This window comes from Rousettus aegyptiacus, unplaced genomic scaffold (genome assembly GCF_014176215.1).
Source record: "Rousettus aegyptiacus isolate mRouAeg1 unplaced genomic scaffold, mRouAeg1.p scaffold_m13_p_2, whole genome shotgun sequence".
NCBI lineage: Eukaryota > Metazoa > Chordata > Mammalia > Chiroptera > Pteropodidae > Rousettus > Rousettus aegyptiacus.
The window spans coordinates 160,416,888-160,442,018 of record NW_023416295.1 but is presented as its reverse complement, the minus strand read 5'-3'; the positions used below and the strand labels follow the sequence as shown (position 1 = coordinate 160,442,018).

Here is a 25,131-nt window from a genome sequence, read left to right as displayed (position 1 = left end):
AAGTCTATACTCCTTTCAATAAAATATGCTGCCTACACAGAGCAACAGAAGCCAGCTCTTTGCTTTTTTCTCTTTTGTTCACTAAAGGGAGCCATCTGAGGGTATTTATGTGTAGAACCAACCACCACCTCTTAGCAAAGCCTAGCTATTGGTATAGAAGGCTTTACCTCAAACCCTAAAGCACAGACCACATGGTCATATATTTAAATGAATCACAGTTCTGAATATCTTCTACCTCCTAAAAATGAATGCACATATGTTAAAAATGACCTGGGTTTCACTTATTTTCAGAGGAAGATTTTTCCTTGCCTCCTATAATATTCTTTTTTCTCATGAATTGTTAAGTTGCACATAAAAGCCTTTCTGTGAAATGCTTTGGAATAGGCATAATTTATTTTTTATTTTTTATTTCTTTACAGCACTATTTTTAATAGAACCAACTGGGGAAGGTGGGTAGTAGAATATGTTAGCACACAGGCACACTATTTTGTCTAAATCAAGAGGAGATTTATTTTTCTTATTATTTTATATAACATTTCACTGAATGACTTAGTTATTTTTTAGATAGATTAAATCTAAGAAGTTCCTTAATAATGGAATAGCTATATAGAAATGTGAAATACAGTAATCATCAGGCTAGCATGAGTTAACTAATCTTTATCAAGAGACAGTATTTAATTGACTAAACAATTGTGTTCTTAGCACAAGAGACACTAAAATTTATTTAACACCGTTTATTACAAACACAGTCGTTAGCAACTAGGATAACCTACGTAATATAGATTTTTTTGAAATTACAAGGAATATTCATATGTGAAATTAGATTTCATTAAGTATGAAATAGTTGATTATCTTTCTGTGGCCTAATATTTGCTTATCACATATCAATAGTTAGAACTAATACATTGTTTTCAGTTCAACAAAACAGTTAACCTTCTAGATGAGGCCTAGAGAAATAAGCAAGTATTCTTCCACTTGTACTGGAATACTTTCCATAACATCTTTCATGTATAATCAACCAACATCAACACCTGCTTCCATATTTCCCATGACGATAAACTCACTACTTCCAAAGACAATATATTCTATCACTGGGAAGCTCAAATTGTTAAAAACTTTATTTTTTGAGGTAAAAGATGTTACTTACATAGACATAGTTTTGTCTATATTCCCTACATAAACATAAACCAGCAGTGGGACCTTGGGAAAATCATTTTATCAACATAAACCTCACTTCTTCATCCAAAAAGCAGCTATAAAAAATAATACCTACCTCTCCCCAGTATCATTGAGGAGATCAAATAAATACCACAAGAGAAAGTAGTTAGCTAGATTCCTGGTACATATAGACCATAATATATAATATCTCCCTTTGTTGACTTGTTTTTCCTCTTCTATCCATTTTTCTCTTCAAATAATTTCCAAAGAAACAAAGAATGAATAATAGCTCATTATTTCAAATATATGTAGGTATTGTAATGATATGGATGATATTTTTGATAGACTATACCCCCTGAACATTCAGCATAAAGTTAAACACAAAGACTTCTTTATAGACACTTTAAAATTTCTAATTGAATGACTTTTATATAAATATTAGTGCATTCTACAAAGTTCACTACTAATGACCTCATACTGGTGAGAGAGTGGGAGCTAAAAATAATTAGGAGTAATTTGAAATATAGATCATAGATGTTCATAAGTTATGGATCATTGTAATGACTGCTTTTAGATATGATTTTTCCCCAAAATATAATGAATAATGAAGTGATACACATGGTTCACTTACCCATGAGAAAAACTTAATAGCTCACATGGGCTGTGTCTATGATACTTTGTTCTCTGATAACAAAAGGCTTCTTCTAATCTATTAGTATATTTGGTTCTGAAGTATAAATGTCTTAGAAAGTTAGGAATGAAATGATTTAAACAAGTAAAATCAATAGTACCCAGCAATATCACTCATAGGAATGTATCTTAGGGAACTGACAGAACAAGATTAAAACAAAAGCATTTGTAAGGATGTATATTTCAGCATTATTTATGATCATTTAAAAAATAAAGTCAAACCAAAGGACCACTTGTAGAAAATTTGTAAAATGAATTACCATAGCTTTCTTTGATGAAATGCTAGCTATCTAATTAAAAATGGCATTGCATTTATATTTATTACCATAGAAACATAGCCGTAATATATTACTAAGTGAAAAAAGTAGATGAAGTAAATTTTATATCACAATTTTGAATACACATGAATGAAAAAGATCTGGAAGGACAGGTGCAAAAGATAAACTGTGGATATCTCTGGATAAGATTATCGGTTGTTTTTATTTTCTGCTCTTCTAAATTTCCTGAAATCTTCACAATGAGTATATGTTACTTTTATTTTCATTGTATACACCATTCAAGAAAAAAAGTACATGCAAATTTCATCAACAAATATATTTATATAGAGACATATATGCAAACGCATAAATATAAACATTTATATGTGAAACATAAAATATCACTATCAGTGCTGATAATTAAGTTTGCCCAGTGAATACTGTTAATGAATACATAATTGAGTCTTTTTTATCAGATTTGAGTTAAAATAGGTGTGTTTCAGTAGTTTCAGAAAAAAAGATTCATTTGACTTTATTTTTTATGTTACTGCAAACACTTTTAAAATAACTACGTAAATTTTTAAAATATTTATAACCCTAATCAAAAAGATTTTTTCCTTTGTCCATGTTCTTGTCTGTGTGCATATTCTCGAAATTTTCTAGTTCTTGTCTATGTGCACCTTCAATTTCTATGTACTACTAAGAATTGAAGAGGTAGAATTTTGCGATCTTTATTTTCACATACCATTTTACAAAATTCTATCGTATTACATTCTCTTTCTTCTTCCCTTGCTTTATCCATCTTGTAAATAGCCAGTGTTAGCCTGGCGTATATACTTCCACTCTTCTCCAGTTTCATACACTCGCAAGTGGATGGGAGATAGACAATTAATAGATGATAGATAGATGATTAATAGATGTATTTTAAAAACGTGAGACCACACTGTATGCATTTCTCTCCTACTTATTCTTCTTATTTAACAGCAAATCATAGCTTTACTTTGTTTTTATAATCAGTAAAGTCAAAAACCTATGAAACAAAATTGCACTCATGAACTTGCTGTGCAGCTTGGAATACACCACCTCACAATGAGCCACATTTTCCTTACTTGAAAACAGAAAGGCGGGACTAGATCCTTTCCAACTTTACAATTCTATGACTCATACTTTTATCTTTCATTGCATGGGTTACGCTTTGGCAGAATGTCCTTCTTTAAAGCGTTTCACTTCTTAATTTCTTTAGGACAAATGACCAATAAATCTCAAGGATGTGTATTTCAACTAGGTTCTTCTAGGAATGTTGCCAGATTCTCATTTTACAATGCCTTTCAAATATATTAATGTAATAAATGCACAATTTAATTGATATATGTCTATAAGATGTGGATGCATTCTTTGTTTATGGGCAAAACTGACTTTCTCCTAAGCATCTCAGCTCTCTTAATAAATCTTATCTTTGCGAATTTGTCAGAGACTTAAATAACTAACTGAAATCATGTGCACTTTAGTGATGTGAATGGAAATAAATGCAGAATTTCTGATACAGTAGTCCCTCCCTTTTCCACGGAGAATACACTCCACAACCCCCAATAGATGCCTGAAACCTCAGATAGTACTAACCCTTATATATACTCTTTTTTCTATGCATACATATCTATGAGAAAGTTTAATTTTTAAATTAGCCACAGTAAGAGGTTAACAATAACTAATAATAAAATAGAACAATTATAAGAATATACTGTAATAAAAGTTACACAAGTGTGGTCACTCATTTCAGGGGATCACTTGCTGAAGTCTTTGCATAGGCTCATTGCTTGCCAACACAACATGATGCTGTCAGTCGGAACAAATTTTCTGTTCATATCTTCCACTCACAAATTTAATGTCTTTCCCATTTCAACTAAGTACTTATCATACACTGTGGCTGTAACTTTTGCAGCTTGTGGCACAATAGCAAAAACTTCTTTTTCCTTCTTCACAATTTCACAGAAGGAAGATTCGTTCTTATTTGATCTTAGCAACCTCAGCATGTGATTATTTTTCTTTTTTCATTAAGTCAAGGACTTTTACCTTTTCACTTAAAGGAAATACTTTACTGCTTCTCTTTGGCACATCTGAATTGCCAGCATCACTACTCTTGCACGTTGGGACTATTATTAAATAAAATAAGGGTTATTTGAACTCAAGCACTTCGATATCATGACAGTTGATCTGATAACCAAGATGGTTGCAAAGTGATAACCTACATAGTGTGGAGAAGCTGGACTAATGGATGATTCACATCCTGGGTGGGACAAAGCAAGATGAGATGAGATTTCATCATGATACTCAAAACAGTGCACAATTTAAACTTTATGAATTGTTTATTCCTGGAATTTTGCATTTAATGTTTTTGGACCACAAGTAACTGAACTGTGGAAAGTGAAACTGTGAATCAGGGGGGGCTACTATACTTTGCCACCTTCTTGAATCCACTAACTTCCTTATAAGAATTTTTATGGCAAAAAAAAAAGTAGCATTTCAATAATGTATACTTTTCATTAGATTGCAGGCACTGATCAAATGCTCATAATTGTCCTTTTTTTACCCACTGACTTGGCTTAACTAAACTGTAGTCAGGCATCTCCTTCTCCAGGGCTTCCTGAACTTGGCTTATCCCAAATCTGAGCAATTATTAAAAGACAGAACATCTTCCCTCCTTAACGATTCATTTTGAGTCAGCTGACCACAGAGAGAAACATTTCCTGGTTTATCACCCTGTTCTTGCTGTCTGCTGAGCTCCACCTGCTTGTTCCATTTCCCCTCAAAGTTCCTGCTAGCCCTGCCTACCCCAACCTATAAAAGAAAAGCTGTTTTCTGTTTGACTTTGAGATGCCTAGAAATCCTGAGGGAGGACTGTTCTCTTTATTGTAGTCTTTTAAAGTCTTTCCTTGCTTGAGTCTTAATTTGTTTTAATTTGACAGAAAAAAATTTCTGAGGCCTCTTTTAATTCAACTTTTAGCTTTTCAGCCAGTTCTCTTTTCCTCTTTTAGTATTGCTCAGACCATAAATGATATTTCTCTGATTATGTATGTTTCTCGAAGATTGTATACATTTTCTTTGTGTAGCCATTGTTTTGAAAAATATGTGCATGCTTGTATGTGTGTATATGTGTGTGACATGTGGATCAAATTTCTACAATAATCAGAATTGTATGTGATGTAATTTTATATGTAAGATATATACAAATTGATTTTGGTATCAATTTTGATACAATTCCCTATCAACCATGAATTTCTTTAAAAAACTCCACTATATCTTGGTATCATACCAAATGTGCATAATCATAAAATGTAAGTGAAATACTAAGCCTTATTCCTTTTAAATAGAAGTGTAACATATAATACCAAATACCTTACCACCTACTGTTGCTGACATATGAAATGCTTCTTCTAGTGACATTGAGCCTTTATCATAAAAGTAAAGGAACAATTTCCTTCTTTTTTGAAGGCTAAATAATCCATTATATGTATATACCACATTTTCTTTATCCATTGATTCACTTAATGGACATTTTGGTTGATTCAATATCTTAGCTACGATAAATAATGCTGCAATAAACGTGGAGTTCAGATATCTCTTTGTGATCCTGGTTTCAGTTCTTTTGTATAAATATCCAGAAGTGAGATTGCTGGATCATACGGTAGTTCTATTTTTAATTTTTTGAGGAACCTCCATACTGTTTTTCATAGCAGCTGGACCATTTTACATTCCCACCCAGTGTACAAGGGTTCCAATTTCTCCACATTCTTGCCGACATTTGCTATCCTTATATATATAGTAGCCATTCTAACAGGTGTGAGGCAATAATTTCATTGTGGTTTTGATTTGCATTTCCCTGATGATAAGCGGTGTTGAACATCTTTTCATGTACCTGTTCGCCTGGAGGACATTATGCTAAGTGAAATAAGTCACATAAGGATAAAAACTGCACGATTTCGCTACATGTCTTAGTCCGGTCAGGCTTCTCGAACAGTATGCCACATACTGGGTGATTAATAAACAATAGTAATTTATTTCTTATAGTTCTAGAGACTGGGAAGTCCAAGATCAGTATCTAACGAGGATTTACTTCCTAGTGCATAGTCTTCTCACTGTGTCCTCACATGGCAGAAGGGAGCTCTCTGGAGCTTTTTTATAAGGACACTAATCCCATTCATGAGGGTAGAGCCCTTGTGACCTAATCACCTCCCACAGGCTCCACCTCCAAAAATCATCACACTGGGAATTAGATTTGAACATATGAATATCGGAAGGTCACAAACATTCAGCCTGTAGCATATGAGATTTCTTAATTAGTCACGCTCCTAAAAGCAGAGAATGGTGGTTACCAAAGGCTGGGAGAGGATGAAATAAAGAGTTACTCTTCAAAAAGTATAAAATTTTAGTTCTATCAGATGAATAAATTCTAGAGGTCTATTGTATAACTTTGTGCCTATAGTTAACAATGCTGCATTTCACATGTAAAACCTCATTAAGAGTGAGTAGATTTCATGTTGAGTGTTCTTACCAGAATAAAAAACATAAGCAAAGAATAAAGGAAATAAATCAGGATTCTATTAGCCTGTGCATTCTATACACACACACACACACACACACACACACACAATACCTGAGATGCATATATATATATTCTCAGGTATTTAAGTAAATCATTCGTACCTGGTATATTATTGCATTTTTTCCAATGGAGCAAGTGCTCACATTCTTCACATTCTTACTAGTGTTACTTAGAGAAGGACTCTGTATACTTATACTCTGCCTGTCTTCAAAAACAGTTTGACGAGGCTTATAATAAAGATATAATTACAGTAAAATAAAACCCCACTAAAACAATGGTGAAAGATATCAGATAGTTTAAAAGACAAAAAAAATAAATTAAGGGGAAAATTAGAAAAGAAAAGATTTCAGAAAACCTAAACTAAGGAAAATGTCTGCAACTAAGCATCCAGCTTGGCTCTGAGCTTCTTGGTGACCAAGGTACAAGGGGGCTACAGAACTGTCATTGTAAGGAACATATTATCTAGACATGCAGAGAAAGGGACCCTTTGCTAGCTTGAAACTCTAGAAGGAATTTTTCTCATGGGTTGTTTTATGAAAGATATACAACTGGATTAGGAACAATGCTTTCATTAGAGCGCCAGGGTAAAGGAGGAATCGTCTACCTATGACGTACACATAGCCAGGTGTAGTGATAAGGCAGCACCTCTGTAAAGACCTTTCTCCTGGGGACTTCTAGCTTTCTCTATATTATAAACAAGCACTGGTTCTAGAATATAAATTTTTTTCTTTACCTTTTTTAAAAAAGGCCCTCTGTTTTATGTGTCAGTAACTTTGTGTCAGTGACTTTGAGTGCCAGGATTTCAGGGATACTTAATAAAATTACAGTTAGTGTCTACAGTTTTACATGACAATGAGACAGGGGAGCTACTCATCATCATATGTGGAAGAATATGAAATGGCACATCAGAGTTCTGTCCTTTACTTGCTGTATAACCTTGGACAAGTTACTTCATCATTCTGAGCCTTTGCTTCCTAATTCTTTATGATGGGAATAATAAATTTATTACTCTTGGTATAATTAAATGAGATAATTTATATGAAAGCACTTATAACCTGTAAAGGTATGTCAGTTATTATTATATTGCCTTCCCAGAAAGTTCTTTGCTGTTAACTTAGAGGTCACTGTGTTCATTTTTGTCTCCAAGCACTTGAATACAGTATATGAACATTCAGTGAAGGAGCTGCTTTGTATCTACACAGAGACCATTCACCCTCTGGATGGTTTCTAAAAATATATTTTTATCTATTTATTTATTTTAGGTGAGGCAACCCTTGGTTGACCTCACAGATTGCAAGGATCTTGTCAACTTACAATCCCTTATTTTTTCATTTTTTATGCCAACAGCACCTGGTCTTCCTAGGTGGTCTCCCATCCAATTACTAACCAGGCCCGACCCTGCTTAGCTTCCGAGATCAGACAAGATTGGGCTTATTCAGAGTAGCATGGCCATAGACAAAAAAATATATATATATATATATATATAAATATAAAAAATATATATATTTTTTTAATTAGAACTCTTCCAGGAAAAATATAAATACATTTTAAAAGAAAAAAATATATTTTTCAATTCCTTCCCATATATGTGTGTATGTATGTGTGTATAGCCATGTGTGTGCATATATACATACATCTTGAGGAAGGAAAAATGTTGGTAGGTAAAGAAAATGGAACCATCAATGAAGAATTATTAATTTAAAAAGGATTCTCCAAACTTCTGAGAGTACTCAGACTTTGGATTTCTGGAGTTGAATGTTTTCATACCCTCAATTAGTGCTAAAAATATCACTAGGGTCTCCACTTGGAAAGATCTTATTTTTACAGGTGACTACTCAATTGCCCCTAAACCATTTAATGAATTAATAGTCCGTGTGGTCCTCACTGATTTGAGATGCACATTTATTGTATACTTGATATCTTATAAAGGTCTGTCAGTTACTATTATGTTGCCTTCCAGATGTCCAAAGATATTTTATTTTTATTCAGTTTATATTTTGTTCTTCTTAACATATCTGTATCTTTTCATAGGTAAGCACCACACTGTTTTAATTATTTACCCTTTATAATATACCTTAATATCCATTTTCAGGATCCATGTCTTCTTACCCAAAAATTTCATATTGGTATTCAAATACTTCTAAAATGTTTGAACACCACTCATTACAACTCTGTTTCATCAAGGTTTAGAGGTGCCTAATTTTTCCTTGGAGGGCATGTGAATGACCTCAGTTCTGTAGACTCAGGCAGCAACCAGAATGTTTTTTTCTAGCTCACAACTATGCTCAGAGACTGACTACTTAGATAGGGGCTTTCTAGTTAAGTAGAAGATCCCAGCACACTCCCAGTGACTTTAAGAGACCGAGTACTGGTCTTCACATGGAGCTTTACGAAAACTAGGCATCCGCTCGAGAGCTGAGTTGTCTCTCATTGTGAGAGAAATCTGTGTATTTTTTCACAAAGGTCTGTAACTTTGAACCTTTGTCTAGTCTTCTCAAAGCCCAATCAACCTCTAAGAGACGAACATGTATTCTAACTTATCTAAAACAACTAAAATGGATCTTTGGCTTGAATCTGAGCCACACTCAACACTCCCTAATTCACTTCTTTCCTATTCCCTTACTCTGAAGAAAAATCTTGTTGGTTGGTTGGTGGATGGTGGGTTTGGGGGTAGGGAAGAAAGGACAAGGGGCCTCTAATTTTCATTTCCACTTTTATGTCGTCACCATTCCTTATGCCTAGAAACATTTGTTTCATAGTTTTATTCTGCCAACTGATTTAATGTTAAAGAAAAATTGAATTGGATGGAGTTAAGCAGTCAAGAAAGACTTATTCAAGACTATCACAATAGAGAGATTGAACTCGACTCCCCTGAAACAAAGGCAGGAGACTTTTTAAGTGCTGAGGGGAACTAGTAGGAAAATACTAAAGGACAGTTATGAGGGAAGGCTGGTCAATGTAATTAGGCCATCTGTGTTTACTAATTGATGTTTATTGAAATTAGACTCCTATCCTTACACAGAGCTTTGGGAGATAAAGGCAGTGTCTTCTTTTATGACTGCATTTCAAAGGATGGCTTCCAGGGCCTTGAGAAAGACATTCCTGGGCTATAAATACTGCAAGAGACTAGGAAGAGATTTACATCTCAGAGGGGCAGAGAAAGAATTCACAATTGTACATTTTCTAAAACGAATGCTTTAAGAGAGGTTAGGTGCTTATAGTGAGCAAGAAACTCATCTAAAGTTTAGTCAAACTGACGGTAACTACCCACAATAAATCTATTTACTGGAAACTCATTCCGTAATTCACCCAGTAATTTATTCTGCCTGTAACTCCCAGATCTCTAATGGGGATTCTCTTCCTTGTGACAATTATCTGATCACCCAGGACATTTCCATGCAGTGCACTGTGTTCATCAACCATGCCGAATGAGAGGACTCACAGTACTAAGTACGATGGTTCCACGTGGTTTCATGTTCATGAGCATTTACGTGCATGGGCCAGAAAGTGCCTAGAAGGCGCGGACACTCACATGCTGTGGTATTTTGCACCAGGTTTCATAGGACTCATATTTTACTCCTAATCATATGAAAAATAATTAACTTTTTAAAGAAGTACTCAGTGTGAGCCAGGCACTGTTCTAAGCACCTTACTCATATTAATGCATGTATTCCTCACAAAAACTCTGTGAGATCATTGTTACCTCCTCTTTATAGACTACAAAACAGAGGAAAAGAGAGATTAAGGAACTTGCCCAAGGTCATTTAATTGGAAGCAATGGGATTTAAATCCAGTCTGATTCCAGAACCCAAAATCCTTTTTAAAATTTATTTTCTTTTATTTTTTATTTTTAAATTACATTTGACATTCAGTATTATTTTATATTAGCTTCAGTTTTATTGCACAGTGGTTAGATATCTACATAACTCACAAAGTCTTGAAACCATCTGGCACTATACATAGTTATGACAATATTATTGACTATTTAACTCTTTCTAGTTTATTTTTATACATTAAAAAATTTGTTTATTCCATAAACGAAATGTATAATTTTCCCCACTAATAAAAACAGGAACCGGAACAACAAACTAAAATCAGGTGTCCATGCATGATTACGATATAATTGTAACTACCAATTTTTACTTCTTAATCCCCTCACTTCTTTCGCCCAGCACCCCCCAACCCTCCTCCCACTTGTCCATCATCAGTTTGTTCTCTGTATCTATGAATCTGTTTTGTTTTGTTCATTTATTTTATTTTGTTCTTCAGATTCCATGTGTAAGTGAGATCGAATATCTTCTAGGTCCATCCATATTGTCACACCAGAACCCAAGACCTTAACTTCTATGCTAAAATGCCTCTCTAATTTTTCAAGAGTTTTGCCAGGAGGCTAAGGGCCGTATTTTATTTCAGGAATTGTTCAGGGGGAGACAGAACAGGGTAAATGGCAAGATTCTGGATTTTAGCTGGCCTCCTTAGTTCTGAGCCTGCGGGCAGCGGGTCAGGACCATCGATTCCTGAGGCTCCGCAGCCTCAATACCACTGTGGCAGCCACTTAGCAGAGAATCTCATAATAGTCTGTTCTATGAATTAGTAATCAGATATTTTCCATGAAACGCTGTGGAAGAATTCAATAAAGACACCTAGGGAAATTAAAATAAGCCATTTTACACCATAATAATTCAGGGGACTTCAGGACAAATGTCTGTCAAGGTCAGGGAAATAGAATAGTCCTGGGGGAGGAAAGGTGAGAAAAAAATTTTTTTTTTAAATCCAAAAAGCTAAAGTTAGAAGGAAAGCAGCCTTTTTATTTTTTCTTTTCCCGAGCAACTTTGAAATGTTAACCTTAGCATCCTGATGTGAATATGGCTTCCAGAAAAGGACACTAGGTAGTCAGTCCCTCACCTCTCTGGATTCTATGTACCTGTGCCAGGACACGATCGCTAAAGATTTCTTTTTCTTCTTTCCAGTTGAGCCTTCACTTTTGTATCCTTGTCTTATCATTGGGCTTGGGTGGTAGTATAGGATATAGGGGAAAATATAGATTGTGTTTTATTTTTATTATTATTTTTTTATTTATGCCTATAACACCTGGTATTCCTAAGTGGTCTCCCATCCAAACAGTAACCAGGCCTGATCGTGCTTAGCTTCCAAGATCAGATGAGATCAGGCATGTTCAGTGTACATTGCCTTTAGATTGTTTTTTAATTGGAGATTCATTACTTAGCCGATGAGGCATCTTGGGCAAGACAACCACTCTGAGCCTTAGTTCTCTCATCTGTTATTGTAAAAGTTGGAGATAAAGTATAGAAAAGTCACTCCTGCAAGAGTCACTTGACATTATAAATATTGGTATGCTCTAGTAAGCTTCTTCTGGTCATGTTCGGCTGAGGAGCTCATAGCAAAGCAGGAAGAAATTGGAACCAGGGACCAGATATATTTGGGGGGCTATAGCAACACCTGTCTGTGGATTCAGACAGTGGAGAAAAGGATCACACAATCAAGGCAAGGAAAATACAACCTAAGGTGATAGTCAGTATGGAATGCAACATAAGGAAGTTGAGGATCTTAAGAGGAAACAGGAAAGAACAGAATTCAGGAAGCCAGAACAAAAATGAATCAGATTTTAAGGAACAATTTCCAAAAGTATTGGAGCCCAGCTTTGCGGCAGGGCTCCATTCACCTGGGAGGAGGACTCGTAACTCCAAGGCAATCAGATTTTAAGAAATTTAACAGGTTCTCAGAATAAGAGCTCAAAGAAACCTCATTATGAGATTGACACACATGCGTAAAGTGAGTCTGTTGTTGAGGGACAGGAGAGGATGAGAGGGACAGGACCACAAAAGTGGAGTGGCTAACATAAATTTGTGGCCTTAATAGAGAGACCCAAAATCATAGTGGCTTTAAGAAAAGAAAAATTTGCTTCTCATGCACATTAGTCTAGGTCAGTGGTCTAAGATGATATGGCCAAAATCATCCCAAATCATCAGAGCTCGTATGTTCTATTTTATCGTTCTGCCACCTTCGACACATAGTTTCCATCTTTGACCCAAGATAATATCTCCAGCTTTCCTCATCCCATTCACATTTGAAACAATAGCAGGAAATGAGGTCTGCATCTTTGTTTTAAGGGTATGACCCAGAGTTGCACACCTCCCCATCTTCTCACATATCACTGGCCGGAACTTAGTCACATGGCCATGCTGAGCTGCAGAGGAAGCTAGATGTAGTCTTTGGCTGGGCAGCCATAAGCCCACTCAAAATTCTGTTATCATTTAAAATGAGTAAACCAGTAGTCTATACTATAGATACCAAAACAAAAGTCTAGTTATGAAATTCCAGCACTGTGATATGTGTCAAATCATGCACTCTTAAAAGAAGTGAGTCAAGTCTTGTTAAACACTGTATTTCCATGAACCTTTAAAGGAAGACTCCCTGTCCCTACCAAGATCTTGGACTCCACCAGACCTCCTGAACTATTGTTTTATTTCTGTCCTTTTGAGTGACAGCCAATCTCATTTGGAAAATACATGCTACTTCATTGAAACTGCAAAGTTAACCAGCAAAAAAAGCTATAGATTTTTTTTAAAGAAATGTATATTTTGAGTTTCTAGTTAAAAAAAGTAAAACAGTGTTTACAAAGTTTACAAATGAAAGGAATGATTTGATAAATCATTAAATGCTTGTAGAATGCCAATTATTTGCCATATTTTATAAATTTTACTGTCATTGAGATCTAGTAATATGCCTGGAGTCCCAGTGCTAGTATATAGTGAAACCAGAATTTAAACCCCAGCCTGACTGATGCAAAAGTACAAGTTATTGCCCATGTACACATAGACATTTTTGTAAACTGCATCAGAGAACATCAGACTATGAGACACATCATTTCATCACTTAAGATTTTTCTTTTTATTAAAAGAACTCTAATGTACTTAGGCATTTAAAAAATCATATATTATTACTGGGCATACATTAAAATATATATATATAAACAAAATTAATTGGTTCAGATTTTTCTAAAACTTTCTCAGAGTCTAAATCTGACTCTTCTGAGTAGATTCAGTTTCAACTCGGTCATTGAGGTCCAAGTTTTTCCACACAGTATTATCCTCTGTGCCACCAAGAGTTGTGATGATGAAGCATTTCCCAAAAGAAACCATAAAAGAACTAAAATCTTGGGCTTTTAAGTTGGCTTTGTAATAACATAGCACTAGCCTACTCTTCCCACCCATTCGGCAAGCTTCGACACTGGTACCCAGGTAAAGGCAAAGACAGCTGTAATGACTATGAGTGGCGTTTGGTTAACACTGGTTATACAACTATCAATTAATTGTGAAGCCACGTTTTCAATTACAAGAATGTTAAAAATGTTTTTTTAAGAAGTACATCTTAGAATTGATGAAATAATATTTCTATTTGGTTCATTGACTGTTTTCAAAGAGATGCTTTGGTGCCTCCAAATTGTTCTGCCCTCTTAGTTTAGAGTTCCTCTCCCACTCTATCTCCTCACATGTATTTCTGAGGCCTCCCTGAGCCTCAGAAAACCATTTCTTCATGGATAATCTTCATTAGATGAGTCTCAGTGGAATTTCCCCCCTATCCGTTAGTAAGGATGACAATGAGGATGCTACTCTTTTCTGATACTGTGTGGGGAGGTGCCACAATTGTGACCTACAGGCCTCTGACGCATACTGAAAGGAAGGGGAAAGGGGAATTCAGGGCAGGTGAGTGATGTATAACAGAGAGGTCTGAAATGAGCAGTTAGGGCTGAGAGGGCGGCAAAACCAAGCAGCTGCAATGACCTGCTGCTGGGCTGCGGGCGCCTCCTGGGAGCCTGCTCAGAGAGAAGCAGACCACGCAGACGCTGAAATGGCAGCACAGCCATCCCCGATCCTATTAGAGGAAGCAGGTCACTGGCAGGCATAATTGGCCTTTTGTGAAGCTGCGGGAGTGGGAAATGAACCTCAGAGAAGTGACAGAGAAAGCACAGAAACTTCCACAGAACCTGCTGTGCAATTCAAGGAGGGAACCTGGGTGATGGGGAAAATAGCTAAATTTGGAGCCGCACAGACCTGGGTGTGAATCCTGGCTCTGGCCTTCACTCTCCAATGTGACCCTGGACAAGGATGTTGATCGTTAAGCATTATTTATTTGTCTTCTCTAAAAATGAAAAGCCATTAACAGTATGTCACCAGGAGAACTAGGAATGTGACTGTGAAGCGATTTAGCACACAGTAGGTGCTCAGGAGATCGAGCACATTAATATTCTTCTGTGTCATCTTCCTGTAACAGGGAAGTTTCGAGGTACCCCAGTACAGCACTAGGCTCTGAACATATTGAGGAGACTCTGGACCCCTCATTTCTTAAAAAGTGGAATTATCTTTAACCCTCGAAAATGATGAATTTATGTAAATTTTATGTTTGGTTTCCAAAGAGACCGTCAATGCAAAGGCCACATAAGTAGAAATCAATATTCAGTCAACAAACATTTATTGAACGTCAATTATGTGCTGTGCACTGGATTACGTTCTGCAGAATGAACAAGCATGATAAGAAAACATATAAATACTGTGAGAAACCCATCGTTAGCAAAGGGAAGAGATATTTCTGCCAACGGGCATGGTCAGAATAGGTTTGTATAGTAGGGCAAGTGAGATGCTGGAATTTGAAGCATAGCTTGGCTTTTGACCTACAAGTGAAAAAAATCCTGCACGTATAAAGGTATAGAGAAGCATAGAATAAATACAGGAGAGTGTTGGTTGGAATTTGAAATAACAAGAATGAAAGATAAAAAATATAGATTGGAGCCAAAAGCTGTGGCAAACCTTTCCTTTTGAGGCTGGTTTTATCATGAGGCAGAGCTGGCGCAGGTTTCATCATCGGAGCGGCGTTTGGGGAGCTCGGGTGTGGCAGCAGCATGGAGGAACGGTGGCCACCCGTGTGTGCAGATGCCACATCAGACAAAATCAGTACGCAGAATGGACTTTTTTCTTTTCTGTTTGCTTGTTTTCCCCTGTAGCTTGATGCTTTGAATTGTACTTTATAGCAGATTGGGTTGCCTGAGAACTCTGAGGAAAGCCAGTGCTCTGCCTTAGGCCTTGGGAAGATGCACGCTGGGGTGAATATTTCTTGTCACTTCACCAAGAGGCTCGGGGTTTGCCTGGCAGAAAGACACTGTCTTCCTGGGTTGCTAATCCCCAAGGAAAAGATGAGAAGAGCTCTAGGTCTGCTCTGACCCAAGGTGGTGATTCTGTCTCATTACCACTTCAATGGCCCAGTCAACAAAAATTAGCATGGCTTGCCCTCCCCCGGATATCATCTGTTCCACTTTGTTCTTGTGTTTCACATGGCTAAAGAATCCAAAGATGAGAACGATCCACTAGTAAGCAGACTAAGGGCTCCTGCCTGGTTAAAATAAGATAATGTCTCTCCGTCAAGGTGAATTGAATCCATACGGGGACTCATTTTCACCACAAATATTTCTAAGCACTCACCGTATGCAAAGATTCTTCAAGGGTAGAAGGAATCTAAGAGAACTTTTTTGGCCTCGGGAAGATTAAGGCTTACTTTAGGAAAATGACATGTACCTGAAAAATGATGATACAAGACAGTGACAAATTCCCATGGATTGCAGTCGTACTCCTCAAACCTTTAGAATGTTAAAACTGAGCTAAATGAACAAAATAACCTATGGACTGGGCTGATAGAACATAGTATTTTAAACAGCTGTTTGCAAAGCTAACAGGAAAGCAGGCCTAATGACTACAGACGGAAATTATTTAGAATTAGCATCACCATGTTAGCTTATCTGCACCTATAGAAATTCCTTAACTTATTGATACCTATAGAAATTTTTTCCTTCTATTTATATAATTATTCTCCTTCCCTTTCTCATATATATATTCACTTCCTTCGCCTCCTAATCAGAACACTATTCGGGTTGCTGCCTGAGTCAGTGCTTTCTGAATGGCTATTCTTCTGAATCTCAAAGGCTTGTTGCCTCTCACTTTGGCATTTTATTTTTAGGTTGACACACATAATGGGACTTTAGGAGTTCAGAGGGAAAGGCTTCACTTATTAATGGTGCTCAATATGGAAAGTGAGAATATGGAGACAGAATTTTAAACTTTGACTACTCATAGGACCCAATATAATAGACTTTACAGTCAGAATGACTTGGGTACAGCTTTGTCACTAATGTTGCTACTAGAAATTTGAACCAGGCAAATCATTTAATTTCTCTGGCTTTCTCTGAAACAGAGATAGCAACTACTGAATAGAATTCATGTGAGGATTCAAAGAAAAAAATAGATATAATGTGCTAATTTAATAAAATGCTTGGCCTATAGTAAATTTCAATTAACATTAATAGTTGTGGTTCTATTTTGTTGGATAAAGTTTCACAAATAAGAGCAACTTATTCTAGAACTGGACATTATGGACATACCAAATACTTAAATGGAGAAAGTCCTGAGGGGCCCAGTTGGTTGTGGGGGACCTGGATGCTGATGGATCCCCTGAGACTAACAGGATCTAAGGTTTTCAGGTTGTCCTCTGCCTGTTAGTAGGTTCCACAACTAAACAACTGTAGCCTCAGACAAAACACTCTCTCTCTCTCTCTCTCTCTCTCTCTCTCTCTCTCTCTTTCTCTCTCTCTCTCTCTCTCTCTCTCTCTCTCTCTCTCTCAGGGCTTTAATTATTCATCTCAAAATGAGAGAAAGTAGGCACTACGACTCATTGAGGGAAGGTAGTTACAGCTGGAAGGGCTTTAGATGATCAAACCTAACCTCTTTATTTGATAGATGGGGAAACTGGAAGTTTACCAGTTGATCCAAAGTTCTGAAAGGTAGTAGGGCCATAGATTATAGAACATCAAGTGTTCTCAGAGGGAAAAACAGGAAACGTCTAGAAGGAGATTTTCCCCACCTCCATTAGTGTTTTATTGGTGAGGAATCTTATAAACCAAAAGAGGTCAGGTAACTAGTTTAGAGTCACATGGTTAAGGAGTTGCAGAGCCATACTTAAACCCAACTTTTCTGCCTCCCGATCAAGAGTTCTTGACGCTGTATCCCTTTCTCTTAAAACAAGAGATTTTAAAAACAGGGCAAAAATGGTAGCCGAAGCATATGTTGATGATGTTTTATTGTCTTGGCATCAGTATATCAAATTCAAGTACTGTAAGTCTCTTGGTAATCCAAACCCTGCAGTCATCTCTTCTTTTAGATTTTAGGTGGGGGCGGGGGGGGGCATGGAATTGTCAAACACGGGCACACAGCTCACCACAAAGTACTCAAGAGGAAGAGAGGCCAGTAAATGCAGGCATGTGCTTGAGTGGTACCCTACTGCTATCACATTTACTTAGGGCTTTTAGGTGCCTGAAATCATTGTGTATAACTCATTTTCCATATAGCACAAAACTGTAAACTTGATATATGAGAATGCAGTATGGTTTTAGGATGAAGACTGGATTTCACTCACGTCAAAACAATTCCTGGTTTGTGCCTCCAAGAACCACTGATTTATGTTCTCTCTCGCTCTGTAACAGTTAGGATTTGTCAAGTTACTTAGCAAAGTAACTTGATTTCCTACAGGTTTTATTCTGTTTTATAGAAGCAAGAGAATAGTTTTGGGTTTGGTGGCATGAATACATGCCCCCAGAATTTTAGCTAGCATCTTCAGAAGGATATGGATTTATTTTTAGCCATATACCCCACTGAAAGGTTTATGCTGTTAAACATTGATATTTCTTGAAAAGTTATGCCCAAGGCATATTGCTTCTTCTTCTTTCCAGGTTAAGAATTGAAATTTTTATGAAGCTTACTGAAAATTTACCAGGTCACTGAAATCAGAGCTTATATCTCTTACATATTAACTAAGAGAAATAGATTTATTTACTTGATTAACCATCCAATATTTATTAAATCACTAATATGTATATTGCATCATTCTGGGTAATTTGGTGATGTTGGACTATACAAGATGCACTCATATAATTTCAATTTTTTTTCAACATATTATTACTGGATATTTACAAAGTGACAGGAATCATAAGCCTGAAGGCTTATCCTCTGCCTTCAGGTCATTTATAGTCTATCTGGGGAAACAAACTTATGAAATCAATTCCCAAGCATCTTAATATAATATGGTAAGTTTTGTGAAAGAAATAAACATGACATATGTTCTAGAAGCTCAGAACAAAGGACCTAACGGAACCTGAGATCATCAGGCAAGATTTTCTGAAAGAGATAAAGGCTGAGCTGGAACTTGCAGGAAGGGAGACTTTGCCAGATGTCAGAAAGTAGGAAGAAGCTCTCCCAGGCCAAGGGACCAGGATGATTAAAGGCAAGATGACTTCCAGAAATTAAATGTTGTTGGAACCATGAAGTACAAAACAGGTAGATCCCTGATCATGGAGGACTAGTACCCATCTACCTGACTAAGGAGAGCATTCCTACCATCCTAAAGTTCTCTTTCAACCTGAGTACGTAATACAGGTGTACAGACAACTCACCTCAAGGTAGTTGTCATTGTTACATAAGAGGTCTCCACTGAACTATGTCTCTGAGTATTCATACCATTGTTGATTCTCTCACCTTGAATCTGGTTGGCCCCATGCTTTTCACTCACAATAGAATGTGGTAGGAGAGATATATTGTAGATCTAGAGCTATGCCTTAATACCCGGCAACTCTTAAGGCTCTGAGGTGCTATGTGGAGAAAGCCATCCAACCAACAGAGAGACAGTGCAGAGAGAACACAGCACATGTGTAGAGAGGGAAACCTAAGTCTACAGAAAGACAAGGACGCACAACCATCCCATGGTGGCACCACCAGCAGAATATATTCACACCGGTGACCTCTGGTAAGACCAATAGCTTGGCTGATCCCAGCCCATATTGCAATATCATGACAAAAAAACTTTTTTGTTGTTTTAATCCTCTAAGATTTGGGGTTGTTACATAACAATAGATAAATCGAAACCAAAATGTATTTTAAAAGTCATATAACTACTAGAGACAGTATGAGAGATGTCTGTGGGTGAGAGAAATCATTACCCTCCCCCTACCATCTTAATCTACCAGTGTGTTAACAGGATAAGAGCTTTGACCAGCTGAGGGATCAGTACAGAGTGGAATGCTGCCAAACTGCAAAGCGAGAGTGAACTAATTGCCTGATATCCAAGTACTGAAGTGAGAGCTAATCATCATTTTAGTCACATATACTTTCTCTATGAACAGACCTAGGGCTGTTCATGAAGTAGCCAGTGTGTGCTCACATCCAAAGAACCACAAAGGGATTATGGATGGAAAATCACTGAAGTGAGCTCTGCGGCACTTCCAGAGGATGAGCAGAAGAGGACTGAAAGCAGTCGTCTATACTGACCATGAGAATTAGGCATTCATCCATTGGATTGTCATCGATCAATCCAGTCATGCTGACAGTCTTATTGATTACACACAAAGTCAAAGCAGAAAGGGAGAAAGTAAATCCAAAGAGATAAACAGTCTATTTCCAGTTGTCATAACCATGAAGAAATACGCTACTCTGTTCTTATTTAGAATTAGAAGCTGCTGTTACTCTGTTGAGTTCTTACTAGACTATTAAGTATAGTTGAAATTAAAACTTTTTCTTCTATTTTTGGCACCTAGCCTGGTACCTGGTACGTGCATAAGTGTTAGTTGATTTGAATAAATGAGTGAATGAGGTCCAAAATTTCTACGACCTTCCTATGCTACTTTCAGCGCTCATTTTACCTAATAGCCCTTAATTAAGTACTGCTTATCGAGTAATTGGAAATAGCCAACTGAATTATTTCCCCTAGATAAAAAATCTGAGTATACATGAAGATAAAGTCTTCCTATTGTCACCCCTGGGGTGATGTGAAATCTGGCGTAGGGGAGGAGGAGGTGGACAGTGGGGTATGGCGGACGGTGGCGTTGTGTGCTATTCCTTGGTTCTTCTCTGCTGACACAGTAAAGAATTACAGGTTGGCGATATTGAGAAAAAGTAGGGTTTATTGAAAGTACATTTTGGAAGGAGACGGGCTGTGACAGGGAAGGCTGCAGCCCTGTGGAATGTAGGGGGTGAAGAGATAAGATAGTACACCCCAAAGGGAGGGGTGGATTTCCAGCTAGGAAGGCTGGAACAATGCAGAGATGGGAAGCTATGTTTATATTTGGGCCACGATGGGAGGTCCTAGGTGATCCATATGTGAGGTCACTTTGACTGACAGCTGGCTGCTATATAACTTGGCCTACTGCGCATGTGCTTACCCATATTTCAGTCTGTTATGATTAGATTCATGGACTTCCAGGCATAGTCATGAGATTATAGTGATGGTATAATGAGGCTGAAGTTAAGGGCAGAACTTTCTGCTCATGTGTTTGTAGCTGGTTTAGGCCAGCAGCTTGTAACCTAGGATTTGGAGTGATTTATAACCCTAAAAGGGAGGTATTTCTGGGAGGTCCTTAAGAAAGGTCTTCAAGGGAAGTTTCTATGGTTACAGAGCTGGGCCTTGGCTCCCATCGCCCATTCCTGACTAACTACCTAACACTATCATCCGCTCCTTATCGATGATGGCATGCGATTCGACTATTGTAAATATTTGTTTTTCTTTGTTGAGCTCTTTACTGTGGAAGAATATTTATCATTTAGCTTCTTTTCCAGCAAAGAAAAGAGGAGCTATATTCACGCAAAATTTATTATGCAAATTCCCTGCACACCCGAAAGATCACCTAAGTGAAAATACCTCAGTATTGGCATAACACTAAAATAACTCTTTTCTAAGGACTAAGTCTCTGAAAAATATAATAAGTTTATTCAACTTCTCCAAAAATAAGATTTCTTTAAAGAACTAAATCAATACCCATCGTGAAAGCTTGAATAATAGCACAGTATGTTCTTTTACTAATCATTTTCAAACACATTCACCTACTAGTGAGTTAAGAGTATTTACTCAGTGCTCATGGGATACTTGACTATATTCTCAGAGTTCTTAGCTTTTGTCCCTCTACCCAGGAAATAATGTGTTTCAAAGAAAGCCTGTCACTCTCGTGGATTGTGAATACTTATTCTGGCTCTCTGATCACGTTCTTTATTCAATAGCATCTTCCTATCATATTCAGAATATAAAATTCTTACAATGACCTACAAGACCCTACGTGATCTGGCTCCCAAATCTCTCCTATCCATTTTCTACCTTTTCCTTACTTTAGCCCACAACAAAGGCCATATTTCTTTTCACACATGCCAAGCTCACTACTACATTGGACCCTTAACATGCCGTTCCCACTGCTTACTTCACTCTTCCTGCAGGCAACCCCATAGCTCAACTACCTTTCCAATGTCTTCTCAAATGACACTTCCAAGGAAACTGTCCCCTTCTAAATTTCTCAGTTGAGTGGTAGCTCTAATCTTTTTATGGGTCACAGATTCTTTTGAGAATCTGATGGAAGCTAAGAAATCTCATAAAAATGTGTGATTGTCTATAAAATTTTGCGTATCATTTTAAGGGCATTACTGACCACCTGAATCCTTTCCCTTTACCTATTTGGCATCTATAGATCCAAAAATAAAACTCTATTCTAGGGGCAATACCAATTATGTCTTCTGTTGCTACAAAGTTCAAAACCTAGCCCCAAACTCTTTCTTCTGAGCATTCCCCAGCATCTTTAAACATTCAAGAAATGCTTATTGAATGTATAGCTTCTTGTGTTCAATCAGGAAGGAAAAAGAACAAAGATTTTTGCACTCGTGAAACTTACATTTATTACTTGATTCTAAGAACTGCCTAGAATCTTCATTCTATTGTAGTAAGACTGTGCCTTTTTTATACTCCAGTGACTTCCTGAACTTAGACAAGCTGAGGAGCTAGTCTTAGCTTCACCACAGTAACTCCTGCTACCACTGCACAGAGGTCACTAGCTTCCCCAACTGTACATAGAACAGGGGAAAAATTATTTCTGCAGCCTGATAAATAGATACTTATAAAATTGAAGTACTAATGATATGCTACAGTCATGCGATGACAAAAAAAGTAAAAATTTTAAACCACTTTGCCATTCCTGCTTAGAAAGACTGAAATCCAATACACAGCTCTACTATTAAATTTCAAGATACTGAAGACAACCATCTAGCCATTCTGTCTAAATTGAAGCAATTTTATAGCAGAGCTGCAAAAATGCTCTAATTGACTTGTGAACAGTGGTGGCAGTAAACCTAGGCTGGCTATTTACAGATTCATGTGAAAAAGTTTATTGTAATCAAAAATATTTATCTGATTTAAAATTCACTGCATGAATGGGAAGCATTTCAACTGCAATGTGTTACCTTCTCAAAAGTAAATAAGTTAAACTAGAATGCAAGCCGTTTTCTCCTGTTTGTGTCCCATTTTGCCCTTTTACAGAAACCACTTTCTTTGGAACCAAAGCTTTTTATTTGATTTGTCTTCTTTAGGGCATTAACCAGAGTATATCCGTGTTGACTCAACAACCAAGGAGCAATTCTGATGTGTGCCTGAACCGTTTCATTGCTTTCTGTCTCCACGTAGTCATACTCATGCGGTTCTTCCTTTGCCTTTCTTCATCACTCTCTTCCTCCTACCCCTCCCCTTTCCCTGCCTAAAACATCCTCTCTGGTGTTTTTGATGAGATGACATCAAGGCATTTGTTCTGTGATGGTCACGCATAGAGTAGCAGTCATAGAGACACACAGAGTGTGTGTCCAACCACAGACTCTCTAAAATAGTCGAGAAATATAGTGAGCCACAAAAATATCGGACTTGAAAGATGGCAGGTAGCTTTTATACCTTCTATTTTTTTTCCCCCTCAGGAAAATAGAGTAGCCCAAAAGTCTATTTTTCTCCTGAACCCTGTCAAGTAGAAGACTTACAATGTGTCATATCTTTCTGATTTCCTGAAGTCACATTAAAGTCACACCATCTGTATGAGTCAGAGTTCTCAGAAAAAAATAGAACCAATAAGATATACAGATAGATGATCTCTATATAGAGATGTCATCTATCTATATATAAAGAGATTTATTATAAAGAATTGGCTCACACAATTATGGAGACTTGAGAAGTTCCAAGATCTGCAGTTGGCAAGCTGGAGATCTAAGAGAGCTGATGTGTAGTTTAATCTAAGTCCAAAAGTCATCAGGCTCCAGACCCAAAAAGAGCTGATATTTCAGTCTGAGCCTGAAAGTTGGAAAAGACCAGCATTCCAGCTCAAGCTATCAGGCCATAGAAGTTCCTTCTTACTTAGTCTCTTTGTTCTAGTCAGGCCTTCAATTAATCGAGTGCTTCCCACTCATGCTAGGGAGGGAAATATGCTTTACTCAGTTCACCAAGTCACATTTAATCTCACCAATAAATACCCTCACAGACACACCCAGAATCCTGTTTGGTCTGGACAATGTCTGGGCACCTCTTAGACAAGTCAAGTTGATGCATAAAATTAGCCATCATACCATAGAACTTCACATGCCCTGACTGCAGAAAAGAATCTGGAGACAAGGGAGGAGGTGATCAGTTTTCATCACTAACCACCGATCACTGAGAACTGACAGCAGAGTACCAAGACTGATTCCTCCTCCCTCTCCTCCTACTTCTTTCTTTTGTAGTATAAAATTCAAAAGAAGCACAAGTTCCCTAAGTTATCTTCCTTCTGTACTAAAACTGGTGAATAACCTTTTTTGAAAAAAATATGATTAACAACATGAGGAAGTGCCTTATAGTGCTTGTCTACATGTTCTAGTCTACAGGTTCTCTGTTACCTAGAGAGTAGTTATCTGTTGCTGCGTAACAAACTACCCCAAAATGTAATGTCTTAAAACAATAGACTTTTATTATCTCTCACAGTTTCTCTAGGTGAAGAATCTGAGAGCACTTTAACTGAGTAATTATTGTTCAGAATCTCTTATGAGATTGCAGTCAAGGAATTGACCAGGGATGTGGTCATCAGAGAGTTCGCCTGGTGCTGGAGGCTTTGCTTCCAAAAAGACCTCACTTAAACAGCCAGCGGTTTGGTGTAGACATCAGTTCTTCTCTAGTTGGCTCCTCCACAGGGCTGCTTGAGTATCCTCACGACATGGGCCCATCTTCCCCTAGAATGAGCAAGTCAAGAGGATGAGGTAGAAGCAGGAATGTCATTTATGATCTAGCTTCAGAAGTCACACATTGCCACTTTTGCAATGTCCATTTGGTCACATAGGTTAGTCCTATTCATTATGGAGCGAAATATACCCAAAGGAGTGTATTTCAGGAGGCAAGAATCATTTAGAGGCCATCTTGCAGGCTGGCTCAACATAAGTGTATTGGCCAGATTCTAGTGATAACATTAGATATGATTAATTAATGCCATTAGAGAAAAGACCACATTTTCCAAGTTCATTGCTATACAGGATTCAATCCAAAGCCTTGCTA

The 25,131-nt window shown here is 37.2% G+C and overlaps 1 protein-coding gene and 1 pseudogene across 7 annotated transcripts in view; one reads left to right on the top strand and one right to left on the bottom strand.

The window, feature by feature from the left end:
• ANKS1B (ankyrin repeat and sterile alpha motif domain containing 1B) overlaps nucleotides 1-25,131 on the top strand; it is an 818,845-nt gene that overhangs the window by 440,084 nt on the left and 353,630 nt on the right. The gene's annotated exons all lie outside the window — the stretch shown is intronic.
• LOC118614856 lies at nucleotides 8,044-8,162 on the bottom strand (annotated as a pseudogene).